This window comes from Schistocerca piceifrons, chromosome X (genome assembly GCF_021461385.2).
Source record: "Schistocerca piceifrons isolate TAMUIC-IGC-003096 chromosome X, iqSchPice1.1, whole genome shotgun sequence".
Lineage (NCBI taxonomy): Eukaryota > Metazoa > Arthropoda > Insecta > Orthoptera > Acrididae > Schistocerca > Schistocerca piceifrons.
The window spans coordinates 664,283,948-664,307,768 of record NC_060149.1 but is presented as its reverse complement, the minus strand read 5'-3'; positions in this window follow the sequence as shown (position 1 = coordinate 664,307,768).

Sequence of the window (23,821 nt, the reverse complement as noted above, 5' to 3'; positions counted from 1 at the left end):
ATAAACATAGAAGGGAAGCATCTAATTTCTATTGCAGAAAAAGGTATAAGTGGTCCGTTCTTGAACCTCAAAGAAGTGTGAGGACACCAGCCCACAACTTGATCATAAAAGTTCCTATACTGTAAGGCCCTGCAAGCATATTAGGAGACTCATGCAGTCCATTTGAAGCGTGAGAGTGTTTTTTTTTACCAGAGGTATGTTAGAAGAAATTGTGAGTCACACCAATGTGAAAATTTCTTCATACAGATCAAATGTTTCTGATCAACAGCACACGGGACTTCGAGACATGAACGTCAATGAACTTAGGGCGCTATTTGTATTATTATACTTTAGTGCCATTTTGAAATCTAATGATGAACATCTTGAGTCTATGTTTGCAACAGGCGGAAACACAGGAGATATTTTCCGCGCCACATTATCAACGAAGAGAGTGCTAACATTGCAGTACTGCCTTAGATGTGATGACTTAACTAGCAGAGATGAGAGGAAGAAAAATGAGCGTGCAGCGGTGTTTTCTTGAATTATTGAAAGAATGGTTCACAGTTCTCAGGTATGTCATAGCATATGCTCCCATGTATGCTTGGATGAAATGCTGGTTGGTCGTGGGAGATGCACATTTAGGGTTTATATGGCAAGTAAACCAGCGAAAAATGGGCTGAAAAATCATGAATTTAGCTGATGCTCATACGAATCACCTTCTGAATGCCTATGTATACACTGGTAAAGACGTTGATGGTGCTGGATTGACATCAGGACTTTCAGAAGCCTACTGAGTCTGTCCCTTCAATAGCAAACCCAGTTATGGTACAAGCTACTACTAGTTTCGCTATATTGAATTAGTTTCGGAGTTGAAAGAACGGAAGTTGACCTAAGTTGGTACACCGAGGAAAAACGAAAAGGAAACCCCATCTGAATTCCAGCCATCTAAGAGGTGTGTAGAAGGTTCAACACTTTATGGCTTCACGAATGACAGAACATTGATTTCTTGTGCCCCTAAAAAAGGAAAAGCTGTCATTTTGATTTCCAGTACGCATCATTAAAAAAGTACATATCCGAAAACAGAAAAAACCAGAAATAATTTCCCTTTACAACAGCACGAAAGTTCGAGTAGACTCTCTTGTGCAGAAGTGTGCTACCTACAGCGCAAGCAGACAAACACGCAGATGGCTTCTTGCTGTGTTTTATGCAATTCTGAACATAGTCGGAATACAAACATCCTGCAAGAAGTACATACCTATTTTCTGATTTGACTTAATCAAAACACTAGCCAGGCAGCTCAATGAACACTATCTCAACGAGAGGCTGATCAATGGCAGACTGCCAAAAGAACTAACAATAACAATCTCAGTAGTTTTGAAGGAACCTCTCCCAGAATCGCAAATAACCATTCGGGATTCAAAGAGGAAACGATGTGCTCTGTGTCTTCTTGCCAGTGAGAAAAACACCAACCAATGTGTTAAACTGATGTTGTACATCTACATCTACATCCATACTCCGCAAGCCACCTGACGGTGCGTGGCGGAGGGTACCTTGAGTACCTCTATCGGTTCTCCCTTCTATTCCAGTCTCGTATTGTTCGTGGAAAAAAGGATTGTCGGTATGCCTCTGTGTGGGCTCTAATCTCTCTGATTTAATCCCCATGGTCTCTTCGCGAGATATACGTAGGAGGGAGCAATATACTGCTTGACTCTTCGGTGAAGGTATGTTCTCGAAACTTTAACAAAAGCCCGTACCGAGCTACTGAGCGTCTCTCCTGCAGAGTCTTCCACTGGAGTTTATCATCTCCGTAACGCTTTCGCGATTACTAAATGATCCTGTAACGTAGCGCGCCGCTCTCCGTTGGATCTTCTCTATCTCTTCTATCAACCCTATCTGGTACGGATCCCACACTGCTGAGCAGTATTCAAGCAGTCGGCGAACAAGCGTACTGTAACCTAATTCCTTTGTTTCCGGATTGCATTTCCTTAGGATTCTTCCAATGAATCTCAGTCTGGCATCTGCTTTACCGACGATCAACTTTATATGATCATTCCATTTTAAATCACTCCTAATGCGTACTCCCAGATAATGTTTTCTATTGAAATATATGCAAATGTGAAATTTGTGAATAAATATTTGTGATGAAACTAAAATAACTTAATTTTCATAGCTAAAACAAACTGGTATCCTACTGGACCCCATTTATGGTATACAGAAGTCACCACACCGTTAGAGGGTTAATAAAGTAAACCTAGGAAGATGCTGGAGGATATCTTACGATGGCACTTGAAGTGAGACATCCCCACGCTGTATTGAAGCCTCGTTTAAGATTAGTGTCTGCCAGTTATTTCAATGTAGGCATAAGCAGATATTAGTTAGAGAAGAATCAGTTGCACTCAGCCTCATTTTACTACCATTTACAATACTGGCCATAAAAATTGCTACACCACGCAGATGACGTGCTACAGACGCGAAATTTAACCGACAGGAAGCAGATGCTGTGATATGCAAATGATAAGCTTTTCAGAGCATTCACACAAGGCTGGCGCCGGTGGCGACACCTACAACGTGATGACATGAGGAAAGTTTCCAACCGATTTCTCATACACAAACAGCAGTTTACCGGCGTTGCCTGGTGAAACGTTGTTGTGATGCCTCGTGTAAGGAGGTAAAATGTGTACCATCACGTTTCCGACTTTGATAAAGGTCGGATTGTAGCCTATCGCGATTGCGGTTTATCGTATTGCGACATTGCTGCTCGCGTTGGTCGAGATCCAATGACTGTTAGGAGAATATGGAATCGGTGGGTTCAGGAGGGTGATACGGAACGCCGTGCTGGATCCCAAACGGCCTCGTATCACTAGCAGTCGGGTTGACAGGCATCTTATCCGCTTGGCTGTAACGGATCGTGCAGCCACGTCTCGATCCTTGAGTCAACAGATGGGGACGTTTGCGAGACAACAACCATCTGCACGAACAGTTCGACCACGTTTGCAGCAGCATGGACTATCAGCTCGGAGACCATGGCTGCGGTTACCCTAGACGCTGCGTCACAGACAGGAGCGCCTGCGATGGCGTATTCAAAGACGAACCTGAGCGCACGAATGGAAAAACGTCATTTTTTCGGATGAATCCAAGTTCTGTTTACAGCATCATGATGGTCGCATCCGTGTTTGGCGACATCGCGGTGAACACACATAGGAAGCGTGTATTCGTCATCGCCGTACTGGCGTATCACCCGGCGTGATGGTATGAGGTCCCATTGGTTACACGTCTCGGTCACCTCTTGTTCGCATTGACGGCACATTGAACAGTGGACGTTACATTTCAGATGTGTTACGACCCGTGGCTCTACCCTTTATTCGATCCCTGCGAAACCCCACATTTCAGCAGGATGATGCACGATCGCATGTTGCAGGTCCTGTACGGGCCTTTATGGACACAGAAAATGTTCGACTGGTGCCCTGGCCAGCACATTCTCCAGATCTCTCACCAATTGAAAACGTCTGGTCAATGGTGACCAAGCAACTTGCTCGTCACAATACGCCAGTCACTACTGTTGATGAACTGTGGTATCGTGTTGAAGCTGCATGGGCAGCTGTACCTGTACACGACATCGAAGCTCTGTTTGACTCAATGGACAGCCGTATCAAGGCCGTTATTATGGCCAGAAGTGGATGTTCTGGGTACTGATTTCTCAGGATCTATGCACCAAAACTGCGTGAAAATGTAATCACATGTCAGTTCTAGTATAAAATATTTGTCCAATGAATATCCGTTTATCATCTGCATTTCTTCTTGGTGTAGCAATTTTAATGGCCAGTAATGTACATACAGGCTCTCTCATCTACGAGTCGTCAGGCGCATTTTCTCTGGTGTTTCGGCAGATGTTTGCAGTTCCGTTTTTGCGAAGTTTAGCTGAAGTCAGCCCAAATAATACTGGTGGTCATGTGTTTCATCCGATGCCCAGCGTCGGACCGAAATCATCGTTTTGCTTCCCGTTGCAAAGAAAATTATTTTTAATTCGGTATTTTACGTTCCCATTCGGCAGAGCTGACCCACATTAGTCTACTGCGATATTCTTTTTATCGACATGTACTAACAGGAAGAGTAAAACACGAAGAATATTCAGAACTCTAGCAGGAACGGCGCCGCTCTGGCTGCGCTGACTGCTGTCGCCATACAGCCGCACTTAGCGTACTCGTTATTTATCGTGTTTTACTGTCCCATTTACTACACGTCGATAAAATTAATGTCGCAGTACGCTAATCTGGAACCACTCTGTCGAAAGGGCGCATAATCTCCTTCGCTGTCATACCGTACGCGTCGGCAACAATTAAATTAAAGTACGCAAGCTTTTAGTCGCAATTCCATTGTTTCAGTTTAGCCTTCTATTTACATGTGCACAGTTGAACAGGTTTACAACGTGTAGTGTGTAACGTGTTGTGCGCCTTGCCGCCGAAAAAAGAAACGTCGTTTCGTGGATAGCTGACCATCCTGGAAGTTTTATATTTGACGGAATTGTCTTATATTGTCCAATTTTCGAGAAAATACGTTTCGTGAAAAAAGACGTTTCAAATAGATCAGCATGTCAAGACAAGTCTTCGTATCGCAGGAATGCAGAAGAAAGGACCACGACAAGAACTCCTAACAACAGCATGTTGCAGTAGCAGGGACTTGTCCAAAGGTAACCAAAAAATTCGGTTTATCGTGGATCTATCTGAGGCATTCATTGCAAGCAATATTCCTCTTCACAAACTTACATACCGTATTCTCAAAGACTTCCTGCGCAAATATTCCTTAAATCAAAATATACCAGATGAATCAACATTGCGTAAAAATTACATACTGGCAATTTACGTAAATGTTTTGAAAGAAATAAGCAATGAACTCAACGACAGCATTTTCTGGATTTCAGTTGATGAAACTACAGACAATTGTGGCCGTTGCATTGCAAATTGAATTGTTGGTGCTTTAAAAGAAGAGCCTTCTTCCTATTTAGCTGCCTGCAAAAAACCTGAAAAAGTAAATCATTCTACGATCTCCAAATTTGTGAATGAAGGTATTAGAAAAATATTTCCAGACTCTTCTGCAGATTAAAGCGTGTTTGTGTTTATCCCAGATGCTGCTTCCTATATGATCAAAGCAGGAAAAGCCCTCCAAGTATTTAATCCCAATTTGATGGTTCAAATGGTTCTGAGCGCTATGGGACTTAATATTTGAGGCCATCAGTCCCCTAGAACTTAGAACTACTTAAACCTAATAACCTAAGGACATCACACACATCCATGCCCGAGGCTGGATTTGAACCTGCGACCGTAGCGGTCGCGCGGATCTATACTGAAGCGCCTAGAACCGCTCGGTCACTGCGGCCGGCTAATCCCAATTTCCCAATTTGATTCATGTGACGTGCTTTGCTCATGGAGTGCATCTCGTAGATGACACGCTTGTCTATAAGAAGGTTGCAATGCCAGAAGACAATAACGACTTGCGGAAGAATGGAGAGAGGTCTGATGAATGGTCCAGGGACTGGCAGTTGACGCTGAGCGTAAATAAATGTAACATATTGCGCAAACATGGGAAAGGGATTTCGTTCCTGTACAGCTACAGTATTTATGACAAATTGATCAAAACAGCAGCCAATGTAAAATATCTAGGAGTATCCATCCGGAGCGCTGCTAAGTGGAATGACCGCATAAAACAAATAGCAGGAAAAGCAGATGCGAGACTCAGGTTCGTAGCAAGAATCTTAATTAAATGTAATTCGCCCACTAAAGAAGTGGCTTACATGGCGCTTGTTCGACCGATTCTACAGTACTGTTCATCAGTCTGGGATTCTTACCAGTTAAGATTGATAGAAGCGATAGAGAAGGTCCAAAGAAGAGCGGCTTGTTTCGCGACGGAATCGTGTAATCAGTGCGGAACGTCACGGAGATGCTCAACAAACTCCAGTGCCAGACGATGCAACAGAGGCGTTGTGCATTAAGGAGAGATTTACTACTGCAATTTTGAGAGAGTACATTCTAGGAAGAGACAGACAACATACATTGACGGAAAAAAAGCAACGCCAGAAGATAATTACATGTAGAGTAACGAATTTTCTGGAATGCATTAGTCTAGGTAACATGTTTAAGAGATTAACATTACAAGATCACAGGTTAAAGTAAGCATGAGATAACCCGTAGCAAGTGTGAAATTCTGGTACATTAACTACCGGTGTTGCGCCAGAATGTTGACTGAAAGCATGAAAACGTGTATGTCTTCTACAGGTGCCGGATGTCAGTTTGTTGGATGGAGTTCCATGCCTGTTGCACTGGTCGGTCAATACAGGAGCAGTTAATGTTGATTGCATATGACGCTAGAGTTGTCGTCCGATAACGTCCCATATGTGCTCTAATGGAGACAGATCGGGTGATCGAGCAGGCCAAGGCACTTTGTAGAGCGTGTTGGACTGCAACGGCGGTATGTGGGTGTGTGTTTTCCTGTTGGAAAACACCTCCTGGAATGCTGTTCACGAATGGCAACACAACAAATCAGATCACCAGATTGACGTAGAAATTTGCTGTCAGAGTGCATGGGATAACCACGAGAGTGCCCTGGTGTCACAGGAAATCGCACCCCAGACCATAACTCGCGGTGTAGGTCCAGTGTGTCTAGCACGCAACAGGTTGGTTGCAGGACCTCAACTGTCCTCCTTCTAACCAACACGCAGCCAGCACTGGCACCGAGGTAGAACCGGCTTTCATCATAAAACACAACAGACCTTCACCCTGCCCTCCAATCAGCTCTTGCTTCTCACGACTAAAGTTTCAAATGGCGGTGGTTTGGGGTCAGTGAAACGCAAGCTACAGGGCGTCTGGCTCGGAGCTGTCCTTGAAATAACCGTTTTGTAACAGTTCGTTGTGTCACTGTGGTGCCAACTACTACTCAGATTGCTGCTGCAGATGCAATACGATGCGCCAGAACCATACGCCGAACATGATGGTCTTCCCTCACGGTAACGCCCGGTCATCTTGCGACTGTTCTTTCTTTCGACCACCGCTGCCAGCAATCATGTACAGTGGCTAGATTCATGCCAAGTCTTTCTTCAGTATCGTAGAAGGAACATCGAGCTTCTCGTAGCCCTATTACACGACCTCGTTCAAACTCAGTGAGGTGTAAATGGTGGCGTCTTTGTTTGCTTAAAGTAATTCTTGATTAACATCAGCTCACCATGTCCAATCTCAAAGGAAACCGACGCTCATGACCGTTACAGCGTGTATTTAAAGGAAACCGGATTTGCATGCTCATATTGGCGCTGCCAGCGTCACTCTTATGCGACTGGTGCGAAATTTGAACAGACAACATCTTCCAAATGTAGAAACAAGACTACTAACTTCTTGGTGTTGTACTTTTGTCCGTCAGTGCAGTCGAGGTGAGAGAAAATCCGAGACATTAGAACTAATACAGAGGCTTACTGACAGACATTCTTCTCACGCGCCTGTTGGGAATGGAACAGGGAAGGAGGGATAAGATAGTGTTACCAGAAGTACCCTCCACCGCACACAGTCATATGGCTAGCGGAGTACTGATGTAGATGCAGCCTGCAAGACCTCATAAACTATGTGTCCCGTGGAACCGAAACCCGTTTTCTGTTCGTGATATAGTTCGCTCAAATCTCACATCTTGCCCATCCTTCGCTACTCCGCCATGCTTTATAAGCGTACGCTGGCCACCGCACGACACGGATCACAGAAATTAGCTTGCATGCTGTTCAGCTCTAAATGCATGGAAGAAGGCCATTCTAGAAGCATGGAAAAAGGTCGCTGTGAGTAATGAACTGTGGTGTAAAAAAGGATCACACCGACAATAAGGCTGTTCAGTTGAGTATTTAGTGTATCATGCTCACCAACAGAGCACCATTCAAGTGTATTGTGAAAGCATACCAGACAAAAAACTAGTCACTCCCAGTCGATATCACGCTGATACCGTACAACACCGTCTCTAGCCTTGATAATGCTCTCATACTGACGAGGGAGAGAATCCACGAATTTCTTCAGGTATGCCACATCCAGCTGCATCCGCTTTCTATTTATATCCCGTAGAGCTACCAAACTGCGGGGATGTTGATTGCTATGATTCACCCAAAATTAAGATCAGGTGATTTAGCGGGTTAGTCGGGGTGAGATAGGATTCCCGATTCGTTAAACCAAAGGAGTATACAGTGATGAACGAAACATTATGATCATCTACTTTTGGACCACTTCTGGAAAGCAATTCTGCAGTGATTCTACGTGCCATGGATTCGAAAAGTACTTGATAGGTTTCCAGAGCTTTGTAGCACCAGATGCCTACGCACGGGGCACAAACTTCCTATAATTTATGGGCGGTTGGTTTGTTGCGCGGAGCTGGCTCCCAATAACGCCCCATCTGGGTTTCACCGGATTTAGATAAGCCGAATTTGATGGCCAAGACATCAACGTGAGTTCAGTATCATATTCCTCAAACCACTGCAGCACAATTCTGGCCTTGCGACACGGACAATTATCCCGTACGTGAGTTCAGTATCATATTCCTCAAACCACTGCAGCACAATTCTGGCCTTGAGGCACGGACAATTATCCCGTTGGAAGATGCCATCGCTGTTGAGGAAGACATCAAATATACAGGTGGTCCCTAATAATGTTCACGTAGTCCACAGCTGTCATGGTGCCTTCGACTACTACCGTAGGTCCGATGGAAGCCCAGGTGAATGTCCTGTAACATAATACTGCTTCCCACCAGTCGGCGTCCGTGGTGTGCAGCGTGTATCCAGCAGTCGCTCGTCTGGATGACAGCATATCTGATCAGGACCACTGACCTGGCTTCACAACAAACGGGATCCATTCCATTAGAAGTCACAATTCCATACATCCGCTGTCCAATCTCGATGATCTCGTGCCCACTGTAGTCATAATTAACAATGTTTTGGGGTAAACATGGGCACACGTAGGGGTCTTATGCTGCGGAACTCCATACTGGACACTGTGGCTGAACAGAGTCCTTCAAAACCCTTGCACCGGCGCCAACACTGTACCACCGCCATTTGAAACTTTAGTCGTGTGAAGCAAAAGCTGATTGGACGGTAGGGTGATGGTCTGTTGTGTTTTCTGATGAAAGCCGGTTCTACCTCGGTGCCAGTGCTGGCTGCGTGTTGGTTAGAAGGAGGACAGTTGAGGTCCTGCAACCAAACTGTTGCGTGCTAGACACACTGGACCTACACCGGGAGTTATGATCTGGGGTGCAATTTCCTGGGACACCAAGGCCACTCTCGTGGTTACCCCATGCACTCTGACTGCAAATTTCTATGTCTATCTGGTGATCTGACATATTGTGTTGCCATTCATCAACAGCATTCCAGGAGATGTTTTCTAACAGGATAACACTCACGCACTTACCGCCGTTGTAACCCGACATGCTCTACAGAGAGCCTTGGCCTGCTCGATCACCAGATCTCTCTCCATTGGAGCACATATGGGACGTTATCGGACGACAACTCTGGCGTCATGCACAACCAGCAGTAACTGCTCCTGTATTGACCAACCACGCAGTCAGATCTGCCCGAGATCGCCGCCTGTGCGGTTTTATAGGGAGCGGACAAGCCTCCGATCCCTATCTTCTGTGATGTGGTGTGAACGTTCAGCTTCTTGTCGCCTGGTCGTGGTTTCAGCAGCTTTCAAGCACTTTTCACAGGTACTCACGACAGTAGCACGCCAACAGCTTTGCCGGGTCCGAGATGCTCGCTCCCAGGCACTGGGCCACAAGGATCTGGTTTTTGTCAAAGTCACTTAAGTCGGACGAATTTGCCCATTTTCGCCACTTATCGTCGCTAGAATGATTCCCCATTCGGCCCTTGTTCTGCTCATAAACTTCTCTTACAGCGTCACATACCACCAGTGCCACAAGGCAGCATACAACCTCGCGGTGGGCAGTGGTCATAATATTTTGACTTATCAGTGTACGAGTGTTGCCATTTTGGAAGACCCGACTGTGCCTGGCATACTCATCATGAAGCTGTAGCAGAAACGACAACAATTAGAAAACGAGAATTTTGCAATAAACGCCCAGTTTCATGTACGCGCTAACCTGAATGAGGGCGATCTTTGTACGAAAACATTATGTAATTACCTTCGGCTTGAAGTAGAGCCACAACACGCTGCAGGTAAAATGCTTCATTGGGCCATAGGTGCACTGAACACCTTGCATAATTTGAAAAGAGTAATAATTTTGACTCGTCGGACCACACGTTTTCAAAAGGCTACTATTCATTTTCTGTGTTGTTTGGTCCGTTGAATATTTGCAGATTAATGTGGCGCTGAAGGCCATAGACTTTTGCAAGGCGCCAGACATAAAATGTCCATTGCATATCCTTCGCAATGTTCGCTCGGAAACTGGTTGAGATGAACCTGAGTACACTAACAGTAATATTTGCGGTCTAATTTGAAACCGATTGTTATTAAGGCGCGACATTTATCACGGGTCCATTTCGGTTGGGATCTTTTCACGACCCCTGTTTGTACGCCGTATTACATGGTTGCATGTAGTACACCATTCCTTGTAGACACGTCGGACAATCCGCGTTGATACTCGAATAAATCGGGCAACTTCATCAAAGTTGTGGTTATCGGCACCTCCAAATACTGTAGCTAGTTTCTACCATTCTGTCACGTCTCAACGTCAGTCCATGTTATTGTGCCGATTCCAAACCAGCGACTGACAAATCCACACCACTTCACAGCCGTGACTTATTTAGGTCAGCGGTGGGAGGTCACATGGTACCAGTTCTACGGCGCTCTACTATGCTCCGTTAATGAGTTGACTAATGTTTTGGCCAGTGATCTTACTGTTGAATAGGGTCTGTTTGGTAGGATACCTACCACATCGCCTCTGACCGGCGAAAGATGAATGATTCGAAGCGTCATATTGCAACACGCAATCGCTCCTCAATTGTGTCATAAAACTTTGCGAAACAGACACTTGTCTATCGGTCCAGACTATCAGATCTTAGTTTTACTGCCCGCATCAAGGACGACAGCGAGCGAGATACTGATGTCTTCCTCCAGCTCTGACCAAATTTCCTGAGTTATGAAGATTTCACGGATCAGAGTGGATGCCCCAAGAGTTCGGTGTCTCGTAGAGTCCGTGTCGTGACGCGTTGTGCAGTCGTCTTGTGGACGAGTGGTGATGCTATAGGCTCCTGCGTAAGTGACCTTCACTTATTTGCTCATCAATGTACTTCCTGGAAAGAGTTTTGAGGATACTCATTTGGTCAGTCGACGATATTTCGAACCTGCAGGTGGATTTGCTTGCCTTACTCCACTGATATTTCAGCTGCATTACTTACAGCCATCATACGAAAGTCAAAATTGTCGCTGTTTTCCAGACATTTACCTTTTATACTGCTACATAAGGAAATTATGCATACGCCACAGTTACAAAAAATTTATAGAGAGCAGAAATCTGAGTCATGAATTTTAAAACTCTAACATCCCGTTACGATTATCTCAGTGCCTTAAAACAATGGGACGTCTTCGCTGGCACTTAATTTACGAAATAGCCTGGTAAACAGATATATACTGGCTGAAACCAAAATCAGAATTAAGAGAATCATAATTTCAACTGCCCATTTCACTGAGTGTCAGAAAGACTTTAACACTTTCTGAATCAGTGCAATGAACGGTAGTGTTGCAGCGCTCATCAACAGCATATTAGCTAGCTGGGTTGTATAAGGCAGTGATAGGCGAGAGTTTTTATCAAAACTGTCATTCATTATAATCAAATTCCATTAAATTGATAAACCCAGCTAATCTAAATTAATTTTTGTAGAGAAAGGATAAAATTAATGTCAGTGGTTGTCACATGTAGCTACTAAAATTCCATGCTATTTTTTTCTTCTGGAGGATTACTTAAGTGAATAGTAAAGAGCCTCATTGAATGCATGTTGATCGAAGCCTCACAGAGCAGAGATAGGACGGTCAATATGAAGCCATTACTTCCGAGGGGCTACGGATTCTTTTCAAGTAGCAAGTGCAGCCACCGCAGAAGGAAGCGTTGTGCTACGTTGGAAACCACACCACAAGGCCCTGTGTGTGTGTGTGTGTGTGTGTGAGCAGATCCCCATCGGACAGGTGCCGTCCGCACTTTCTCGGATGGCAATAGTGGTTGTGTCCTATTGAGTCACAAAAAACTGTTCTGAATGAGGTGTGTACACCAGTGCCAGGGTTGTGCCATGACTTTTCCCTCAAGTTAACAGCATCGGGGCATGCGGAATTGTAAATGACTGCCGGCCGCTGTGACCGAGTGGTTCTAGACGCTTCAATCCGGAACCGCGCGACTGCTACGGTAGCAGGTTCAAGTCCTGCCTCGGGCATGGATGTGTGTGATGTCCTTAGGTTGGTTAGGTTTAAGTAGTTCTAAGTTCTAGGGGACTGATGACTTCAGATGTTAAGTCCCATACTTCTCAGAGCCATTTGAACCATTTGTAAGTAACTGAGCCCTGAAAGAGTCCTGTGTTATGGAAAACGCTGGACAAAGGACACCTTAGAAATAAGATCTGAGAGATGGAATGAGAAACGCCATTCTGCACATTTGTTCTTGAGAGCATGTCCTCACCAGCTGTCTGGTTGGTGTCAAGCTAACTGTGCTTGTTGATTTTTGTGAAAAACCAGTAAGAGCAGCCAACATTGGATAAGATAAATTAACTTTGGAGTGGGTGAATGGGGCTCGGCTGTGTATACATAGTGGAGACGTTATTGGCTGGAACACGAAACATGACCATAGTGGGACTCGAACGCTGCCTGTTTATGAGCTCCAGCACTAAAACTCCCCACTATTGGTTAATCACAGTAACCCGCGATGTCTCGCACTTATTGTTCTCACACAATAACTCCAGTGTTCGATTTTATAACAAAGATAACTTTTCCTTTCTTTTAGCTGTAGCTGCACAAAAATCTACATGTGTCAAGCAAATATCGTCTTCATTATTACCAAAACATTATAAATACGTGTGACCATTAAAGGAAACATGTGTATTGCTGAACAGAAAATATTTCCGTATGCAATCGTTACAAACAGTTCTGCATCACCTTCGTAAAATCTATCCTTCCGGCTCTTCGACAAAATGAGCAACTAAAGTAAACTTGATTCCCGTTTTATCAGACTCAGTCAGATCCACTTTCTTGTGACTTTTCTCTTTTGTTAGGTACGTATAAAACACAAAGGAAAGCCGATATTTCATCAGCATATTTTTGCGGGCAGTCTCGAGCACTTTGTGGATAAGCTGCTGGGATTCTGTCTAATAATTCTTCGTTTGAGTACTGTTCAGAATGGTCAATTAAAATGTCTGGAAAAAATATTTCCAGTCTCAGGTCGCACCTGATGAAGGCCACGAGCTACGTGACCGAAATATCGTGCAAGTACGACGCTGATATCCGGCAGAACACCCGACAACCCAAGATGTTATTTTCCAACAGTCCATAATTGTTTTCGAATTTTTTGTTTCCCCCTTTTGTACCTGGATATGGCACAACAAAATTTTGACGAGCAGCTCTTTCTGAGGGGGAGTTTATGGTTGAAAAATTTCGTTTTCCATCCATCACGATTTGCAGATATTGGAGCTTCTATAGACGCAATTTCAGAATCGCTGCCAGACTGCTCTGTTGCTGTGTCTTGATTTCTGCGTACTCAGATTGTGTGTCGGTACCGGAAGACAAGCATTCTATTTGGACATTGTCGACTAGTGGTTTCTCTGGCCAAATCAATAGGAATTCATCTGACAATGACTACTTTCATGTAAAATTTTACGTATTTTCGCGACTGACAGAGCACGTCATGTACTCGGTGTATGCAATTCCTAGGGGCGATGTTCTTGAGGACAATATTATGGAAATGGAAGAGCATGTAGATGAAGATGAAATGGGAGATATGATACTGCGTGAAGAGTTTCACAGAGCACTGAAAGACCTAAGACGAAACAAGGCCCCAGGAGTAGACAACATTCCATTAGAACTACTGACAGCCTTGGGAGAGCCAGTCCTGACAAAACTCTACCATCTGGTGAGCAAGATGTATGAGACAGGCGAAATTCCCTCAGACTTTAAGATGAATATAATAATTCCTATCCCAAAGAAAGCAGGTGTTGACAGATGTGAAAATTACCGAACTATCAGTTTAATAAGTCACAGCTACAAAATACTAACCCGAATTCTTTACAGACAAATGGAAAAACTGCTAGAAGCCGACCTTGGGAAAGATCAGTTTGGATTCCGTAGAAATGTTGGAACACGTGAGACAATACTGACCCTACGACTTCTATTAGACGAAAGATTAAGGAAAGGCAAACCTACGTTTCTAGCATTTGTAGACTTAGAGAAAGCTGTTGACAATGTTGACTGGAATAATCTCTTTCAAATTCTGAAGGTAGCAGGGGTAAAATACAGGGAGCGAAAGGCTATTTACAATTTGTACAGAAAGCAGATGGCAGTTATGAGAGTCGAGGGCCATCAAAGGAAGCAGTGGTTGGGAAGGGAGTGAGACAGGGTTGTAGCCTCTCCCCGATGTTATTCAATCTCTATATTGAGCAAGCAGTAAAGGAAACAAAAGGAAAGTTCGGAGTAGGTATTAAAATCCATGGAGAAGAAATAAAAACTTTGAGATTCGTCGATGACATTGTAATTCTGTCAGAGACAGCAAAGGACTTGGAAGAGCAGTTGAACGGAATGGACAGTGTCTTGAAAGGAGGATATAAGATGAACACCAACAAAAGCAAAACGAGGATAATGGAATGTAGTCGAATTAAGTCGGGTGATGCTGAGGGAATTAGATTAGGAAATGAGACACTTAAAGTAGTAAAGGAGTTTTGTTATTTGGGGAGCAAAATAACTGATAATGGTCGAAGTAGAGAGGATATAAAATGTAGACTGGCAATGGCAAGGAAAGCGTTTCTGAAGAAGAGAAATTTGTTAACTTCGAGTATAGATTTAAGTGTCAGGAAGTCATTTTTGAAAGTAATTGTATGGAGTGTAGCCATTTATGGAAGTGAAACATGGACGATAAATAGTTTGGACAAGAAGAGAATAGAAGCTTTTGAAATGTGGTGCTTCAGAAGAATGCTGAAGATTAGATGGGTAGATCACATAACTAATGAGGAAGTATTGAATAGGATTGGGGAGAAGAGGAGTTTGTGGCAGAACTTGACTAGAAGAAGGGATCGGTTGGTAGGACATGTTCTGAGGCATCAAGGGATCACCAATTTATTACTGAAGGGCATCGTGGAGGGTGAAAATGGTAGAGGGAGACCAAGAGATGAATACACTAAGCAGATTCAGAAGTATCTAGGTTGTAGTAGGTACTGGGAGATGAAGAAGCTTGCACAGGGAGACAACAACAACAACAGAACGTATCTAATCGGTCAGCACTCTGAAGAAGCCCTGTCATTGGTGATCAAAATTATGAACAAGAGTAAAATTTCGCTTCTCGCTGGGAGCGCTATATAGGACACTACAATCCGAGACTCGACAAGGGACACTTCAGCCTAGAGGGGGCTTCGCCTCCGCCTCTGATGGAGAACAGTCTGCAGTTCAGGAGAAACAACTTAAGAACTTTGTAGCCACCGCAGCAGCCACTCACAGCTACCAGACACTCTAAGTATGATGAGCAACAGAACCGTTTGTTCCCCGTGTTGTAGGATGTACGCGAAGACCAGTGATCAACATTAGGACTTTCGCACTTAATTTCAAGTACGCTGATAAGCAATCAAACTCTCCAATGCGCTCAGTCAAGGCAGCAGGTGCATGCGTGATTCTTTCAGTTCATCTTTCCTTTGTTCTTGATTAACAATCGGCAATCACTGTGAATCTTCAGCGAACTTACTTACTTCCCTATATGTACGCTGACGCGAACTTTTTAATTCTACAACCATTATCCGACCTTTGCCTTTACACACATACAGATGCCGGTAGTATCGCGTACACAAGGTTTAAAAGGGCAGTGGATTGGCAATGCTGTCATTTGTACTCAGGTGACTGATGTGAAAAGATTTCCGACGTGATTATGGCTGCAGGACGGTAGTTAACAGACTTTGAACGCGGAATGGTAATTGGAACTGGAGGCATCGGACATTCGATTTCGGTCATCTTTAGCGAATTCAATATTGCGAGATCCAAAGTGCCAAGAGTGTGCCGAGAATACCAAATTTCAAGCCTTACTTTTGACCACGGACGCCGCAGTGGCCGACAGTCTTCAATTCGACCGAGATCAGTGGCGTTTGCGTAGAGTTGTCAGTGCTAGTAGACAAGCAGTACTGGGTGAAATAACGTAGAAATCCATGTGAGACGTACGACGAACGTATCCGTTAGCACAGCTCTGTGCGATTTGGCGGCGCGAGTGCCTTTGCTAACAGAACATCGCCTGCAGTGCCTCTCCTGACCTCGTGACCATATCAGTTGGACCCTACACGACTGGAAAACCGCGGCCCAGTCAGATGAGTTCCGATTTCAGTTGGTAAGCGCTGATGGTAGGGACCAAGCATGGCACAGACCCCACAGAGCTATGGAGCCAAGTGTCAATAAGACACTGCACAAGCTGGTGGTGGCTCCATAATGGTGTGGGGTGTGTTTACATGGGACCTCTGGTGCACCTGAACCGATCATTGACTGGAAGTGGTTATGTGCGGCAACTTGGAGACCATTTGCAGCCATTTATGGACTTCATATTCCCAAACATATCACCGGACCATATATTCTGGACAGTTCGTGCGAATGGTTTGGCCACCCAGATCGCCCGACATGAATCCCGTCGAACATTTATGGGACATAAGCAAGAGGTCAGTTAGTGCACAAAATCTTGCACCGGCAACAGTTTCACAATCATGGACGGCTGTAGAGGCAACGTGGCTCAATATTTCTTCAGGGACTTCCAACGACTTGTTGAGTCCATGCCACGCCGAGTTGCTGCACTTTGCCGGGCAGAAGGAAGTCCGCCACGATATTAGGAGGTATCCCGTGACTTTTCCACCTCAGTGTATTTGTTCTTTGTTATTTGTGCACTTTGTGATTTACTTGAAGTCTATAGGGACTTCCAATAAATAGGACCCTATAGTGACCATTGTCTCACTCAGTTGTTTGATGAGCTCTTTATCTTTATCATTTTTGTGAGTTATAGCACCTACCTATCGTGTATGTTATGGTCTCTTTTTTTAATTAATTAATTCGATATGTTATTCACTTTGGGACACTGCCGGGTATAGCATTCATGTCCGATACAATTTTCCATTGTTGTGCATCAACTTAGATGACAATGGTGTTCTTACATTGCCAGGAGCTTTTTAATCCGCTGATACAACTGATAATCTTCCACTAGTTCAAGCAGAACGGAGGGCAGTAGAATGTCTTATCAATTTTTTAAGAAAAGAATTACACCTGATTTAGAACAACTACTACAGACATATAGATGTATGACAAACAAATACTGAATTCAAATCTTTCTTCTTCTTCTTTTGCTTGCACCTTGTCCCGCAGTTTTCGCAGGGTCGGCATGGTTACAACTGGACTTCGTACGTTTAATTTGAAGGGATGGCCGGATGCCCTTCCTGCTGCTACCGCGTACCCACCCACTTCTGTGAAGTTTGGAAAGTAGGAGACGAGGTACTGGCGGAAGTAAAGCTGTGAGGACGGGCCGTGAGTCGTGCTTGGGTAGCTCAGATGGTAGAGCACTTGCCCGCGAAAGGCAAAAGTTCCAAGTTCGAGACTAGGTCTGGCACACAGTTTTAATGTGCCAGGAAGTTTCATATCAGCGCACACTCCGCTGCAGAGTGAAAATTTCATTCTACTTCTTGTCAATAGTTGGCAAGTTCAATCAGAATTTATTGGTACAGGTAAATACGTAGAACTCATGTAAGCTTGTGTTCCGAGACAACTACAGCACTTACAGGTATAGGAAACAAGCAAAGAAGAAATTGAATTAAGTTTTACATCATTAAAGAGTAAATAATCCCGTGGATATGATAAAATTTCATATAGTGTACCATACATTAGTTCTCTACTTAGTCACCTGTGCGATGTGTCTGTCAGGTGTACTCAGCTTCCTGACAGATGGAAATTCTCGTTATTGAAACGATTTTATAATAAGGACGAGAAAGACGACATAGACAATTACGAGCCAGTTTCTTTGCTACCAGTGTTATTAAAAGTTTTTGAGATAGCAATGTACAGGAGAATAGTGATACATCATAGTAGACGTAATTTGTTATCGACGTCTGATTTCAGGAAAGGAGCATCCACAAACAATTCAATTTATTCATTTCTGTGTGAGACATTAGCAGAGCTAACCGAAAGATTGAGGATAATACGTACTTTCTTCAGATTAACAAAAGCACTGGATTTTGTGGAACATGCAATACTTCTACATAAGTTAAAACATTATGATATTACGGAATTGATCTACAATGGTTCACTTCATATCTAAAAAGTAGGAATCAAGAGGTTGTTTGGTGCATAATTACCCAAGGTCTTATGTAACTTTTTCAAATTATGGAAAGTTACGGTATCATCTTATTTTCAGCCATCGTTGTACCTATTTTCGGATATATAGTGTCTGATTCAAGATTTTCGGTATTTAGAAAATGCTGTAACAGTCTGCCATTCGTAAAGTTAGTCAAGTATATATCGATAATTTTATATGTCACTGGACTATGCCACGAAAATTAATCTTACTATAAATGTCACAACAGAAAACAAAATTCAACATTGTTTCCAATCTTGTTTTATAAAATCAATTTTACGCCATTCATATCTGTTCAATTTACCAGTCTATATTACACTGAATTTTTGATGTGGCTTTAACATCTGTATTTTTCAAAAATATTTAATTTATTTTGTCATTTTCGCAAATATGTTTTATTTACCTCACAAATTTAAAGAATGTTCATCTGTGGGAGACAACAAATATTTTTAATTTTGTTAAATAATAAAAGAGAAAGTTCTGGATGCTTTTAGAACGTTATACGACCGATATCCTGCAAATTGGCGCCAAAGAGAGAGAGTCAGTTCGTCATTAGTTTTCCGACTATGCTCGAGGACAGTTCACGAGACTCTTTGCCTTGAATGGTGTGAACAAAGAGCTATTATGAACAAAGTTATGATATGCCAACTCTGACTTAATTTGTCATGGAAAATGTTTGTGATATATCTACGGAATTGGAAAAAATGCTTATTAAAATGGGTATGCAAAAATGAATGAATTACACGAGGGTAGTTCAATAAGCAATTCAGCACTTTTTTCCTGAAAGCATGTTAGTTTTATTCAGAATTCCAACACACGATATTATTCTCCATTCTTTTGGCTACAAAAGCCTATTTCTTAACCTAATGTCCGTTCAGTGCGACGATCTTATGCTACCTTAGTAGAAAGGCCTGTATTCCCACATGATATGATTGTACTGGTTGACGTCGGAGCCAACGTCTTGCCGCATCAGCAACCTCCCTATCATCCTCGTACTGCTTCGTGTGGAGTGCATCCTTCATTGGGCCAAACAGATGCTAGTCGGAAGATGCGAGACCCGGGCTATAGAGTGGATGAGGAAGAACAGTCCACTGAGGCCTTGTGGGCTCCTCTCGGGTGCACAGATTTCTGTGACGCCTTGCGTTGTCATGGACAAAGAGAAGTTCGTTTGCAGTTTTGAGGCGACAAAGACGCTGAAGTCTTTTCTTCAGTTTCCTGAGGGTAGCACAGTACACTTCAGAGTTGATCATTGCACCATGAAGGAGGACACCAAACAGAATAATTCCTTCAGAGTCCCAGGAGACCGTCGGCATTACATTACCGGCCGAGAGTGCGGCTTTGAACTTTTTCTTCAAAGGAGAAGTGACGTGGCGCCACTTCATGAAATGCCGTTAGTTTCCGATTCGAAACCATGTACCCATGTTTCATCACCTGTGACGATGCTCGACAAAAATTGTCACCATCAGAGTCGTAACACGCAAGAATTCCTCATGTGTGCCTCTTAATTGCTCTTTATAATCGTTTGTTAGGCAGCGAGGAACCCAACGGGCACAAACAATTAAGTACCCAACTGGTGGACTAGTGTCTCAGAACTACCAACAGAGACGTCCAGTTGAGCAGCTAGGTGTTTGATTGTGATCTATCGATCACCTCCAGTGAGAGTATTGGCGACATCCAGCATTGCAGAAGTCACAGCTGTTAGCTGCCGACCGGCTCGCGGAACATCGGACAGGTTTGCGCGACCTTGTTGCGATAATGACACGCCTCGCCCAACGACTCACCGTGCTTTTGTTCACTGCCAGGCCTACGTGGACATTCAACGAGCGGCTATGATCTGCGATCCTCTGGTTTCCCCCCAAAAGAAACTCAATGACTGCTTTCTGCTTGGAACACACCACCGTTACAGACGTCACTTTGAAGGCTACGTATAGCGCCGCGACCTATCGGAACTTCATGAAACTACAGGGACTGAAGCGTGTATTATTTACGCTGTCCCACAACAATTTCCACATTTTCTTAAGCCGAAATTGGCCCAGAAAAGAAAGTGTTGTTATTACCTACTGAACTCCCCTCGTACTCAAGTCACTGTTGAAACAACTTGTGGTTTCATTAAGGTTATCAACTGGACAAGAGCCCTAGACGCTGACACCAGCTGCAAGATAAATAAATTCAACTTTGATATAAATTTCTCCTCTTAAAACATTTACGTAAGTAAAGCATTATCAGAGTTGCTTATTTATTTGCAATATCTTTGAACTTTTAATGTAGAGCGCTATATATTACAGTGGAACTTTATAAGCGTCAAACAGCAGGTAACAGGTTTGTATCAGACTGGGCTCATGTAATGTAGGGATGCCAGAAGGTTCTATTTATGTCTATTGCTTTTCGTGTCATATATAAATGATCTGCAGCTAAACATGACACGTGATCGAGGAAATGTTCTCTTCGCAGATGACACAAGTCATATTGTGAAAGACGTGGAACATGATATAAATGATGTGGCTCATAGAATAGCCAGTAAGAGCAGCACGTGGCTTTCAGAAAAGAGATTATCGATTGACTGTAGCAAAACTCTATATATATAGTTTCTGACATGGCACTCCTGTAAAAGTTAAGTTTCAGTTTCTGAAGATAGTCATACAGTTAGTCAAGTAGACTATTTTAAATTACTATCACTGAGAGCATACAGAAGGGTCTCTTGAATGTACTCCGTTCAAGATTTTGTGTAGAAATTAAATGCTGCTATCCTTACTACTCTACAACAATGATCTGCACTTGCCCGCGAAAGCAAAGGTCCCGAGTTCGAGTCTCGGTCCGGCACACAGTTTTAATCTGCCAGGAAGTTTCATATCAGCGCACACTCCGCTGCAGAGTGAAAATCTCATTCTGGAAACATCCCCCAGGCTGTGGCTAAGCCATGTCTGCGCAATATCCTTTCTTTCAGGAGTGATAGTTCTGCAGGGTTCGCAGGAGAGCTTCTGTAAAGTTTGGAAGGTAGGAGACGAGATACTGGCAGAAGTAAAGCTGTGAGGACCGGGCGTGAGTCGTGCTTCGGTAGCTCAGTTGGTAGAGCACTTGCCCGCGAAAGGCAAAGGTCCCGAGTTCGAGTCTTGGTCTGGCACACAGTTTTAATTCGCCAGGAAGTTTCATATCAGCGCACACTCCGCTGCAGAGTGAAAATCTCATTCTGAAAAAACAATATATTGAAAAAATAAACACAAGAATTCATCTCATAAAACAACATCACAAAATTAAAATCAAACCCACCAAATAGATTCCAGACAAAAGGAAAAAAAAATACTATGAAAATATATACATCATAGTGGACAACACTGATAAATATGACACAGATTAATCCCACTGCACCTGTCCTCCAAAGCTAACCAAAGATCTCCAAACTGACTCTTTCTGTGACACCAGTACAAGATTTCAGAAAATACCCCACTCACAAGTGTGCAGGATACGTGTTACTGTCTGAAAATTTCGAAGTACAAGTAGGTGAAACCATTAAACCCGCTACACAGCTAAAATAACAAATAAAAGATATAAATACTTCAGAAACAGCAACACTCCTCTCATTTGATATAGACAGCACGTATTCCAACAGACCCTTACCAGAATCAATAGACCTGAGAACACATAGTTAACTCCGTGATGAAAAGAGTAACAATGAAAAGAGTAACACACATTAAGAAAGCTCATTACACAACAAAATTACTTACAATTCAATAATAAATTTTATTAACATGAAGATGGGTTACCAATGGGATCCACAGTGTCAGGAGCCTTAGGAAATATTATTGTAAACCACGCTGAACAGACGATTTTCACAAAAATAATACAAAGGAATACAACATACAATATTGGTTCAGGTATATGGATGGCATCTTCTGGTTAGTAGACGAACCACAAACAAAAATTGAAAAGCTACATACTGACATCAACAAGACACGTAAAAATATAGTATCCCCGAATGAAAGAGGTTACAATAACCAAATTAACTGTCTGGATAAGACAGTACAAAAACAAAACAACAGGCATTCATTGAACCCTCTGCCATGCACTTTGTTGTGAATAGCAGAGTAATCACGCAGATATATATGTAGATGTTAGTATAAACCCACAGCACCGATATTATCATTCCCCAGTCCTCGAACCTTCCAGACTCACATCAGCAAGCAGCACTTTGACATACATGCTCCGTAGACTCAACACAGTGCCATTCAACAAATAAAACAGTCAAAATAAACTTGACATAATAATTCAGCTAGCCAGAAACAATGGTTACAGTAGTAACACAGTCACAAGGTAAACAGCAAAGGTAAAAGTAAAATAAATGCAGAAAGCACAAAACGATTGACAACATAACAACAAAACCAAACACAATCACAGACACACAGTACCATAACAATTACACAGAACACCCTGGAAAATATAAGAAGAAACACAAGATAGTACACTATGAAATACAAACACAAACTCACTCATTAAATCGCCAAGATTTTTAAAATACAGGACATAACCATAGCCTACACAACAGACAATTCCACCCAAAAATACACCCCCAAAACTGACAAAAGAGATAGACATATACCAGAAAGCAGGTATATATCAATTACAGCGTAACACTTGTGATGGCAGACACACAGGACAAACAGGCAGAACATTTGATGTCAGAGACAAAGAACAAACAAGAGCGTGGAAATATGGGATAACCACTCCACATTTGAAGAGCACCCAAGTGAACACAATCACAAACGAACCATTGGAGAAGAAGACGTGAAAAAAATTAGATCTAACAAAAAAACATCTCCTAACCCTGCAAGAAAATTGACGCATACAGAAAACCAAAACAGAAAAGAAAACCCTGTTGAATGATCAAGCACACATGCCAAACAACTCATTGTTTACACTAACAGATAAAATAATAGAATAACAGCACAACAGGGGACTATTATCATAATAATAATAATGGTAACAATAATAGCAGTCAACCCATTTCCCCTCACTTGTCCATGAACCTCTCCACAAAACATTTAAACAGCTGAACACAAAAACTTTCAACCATTCTCTGACAGCTATTACATTCATGTTCAACATTCTACAACTCGCACTGAATAACCACCAATACGCCAACCCCCAAAAAAACCAAGAAAAAAATCCGAGCATATATTCTTTTTCTTCCTCTCTCTCTCTCTCTCTCTCTCTTTCTCTCTCTCTCCCCTCCCTCACACACACACACACACACACACACACACACACACACACACACACACAAAGATATAAACATAACAGAAATGAACAGACGTTAGTTTTCAGCATACAC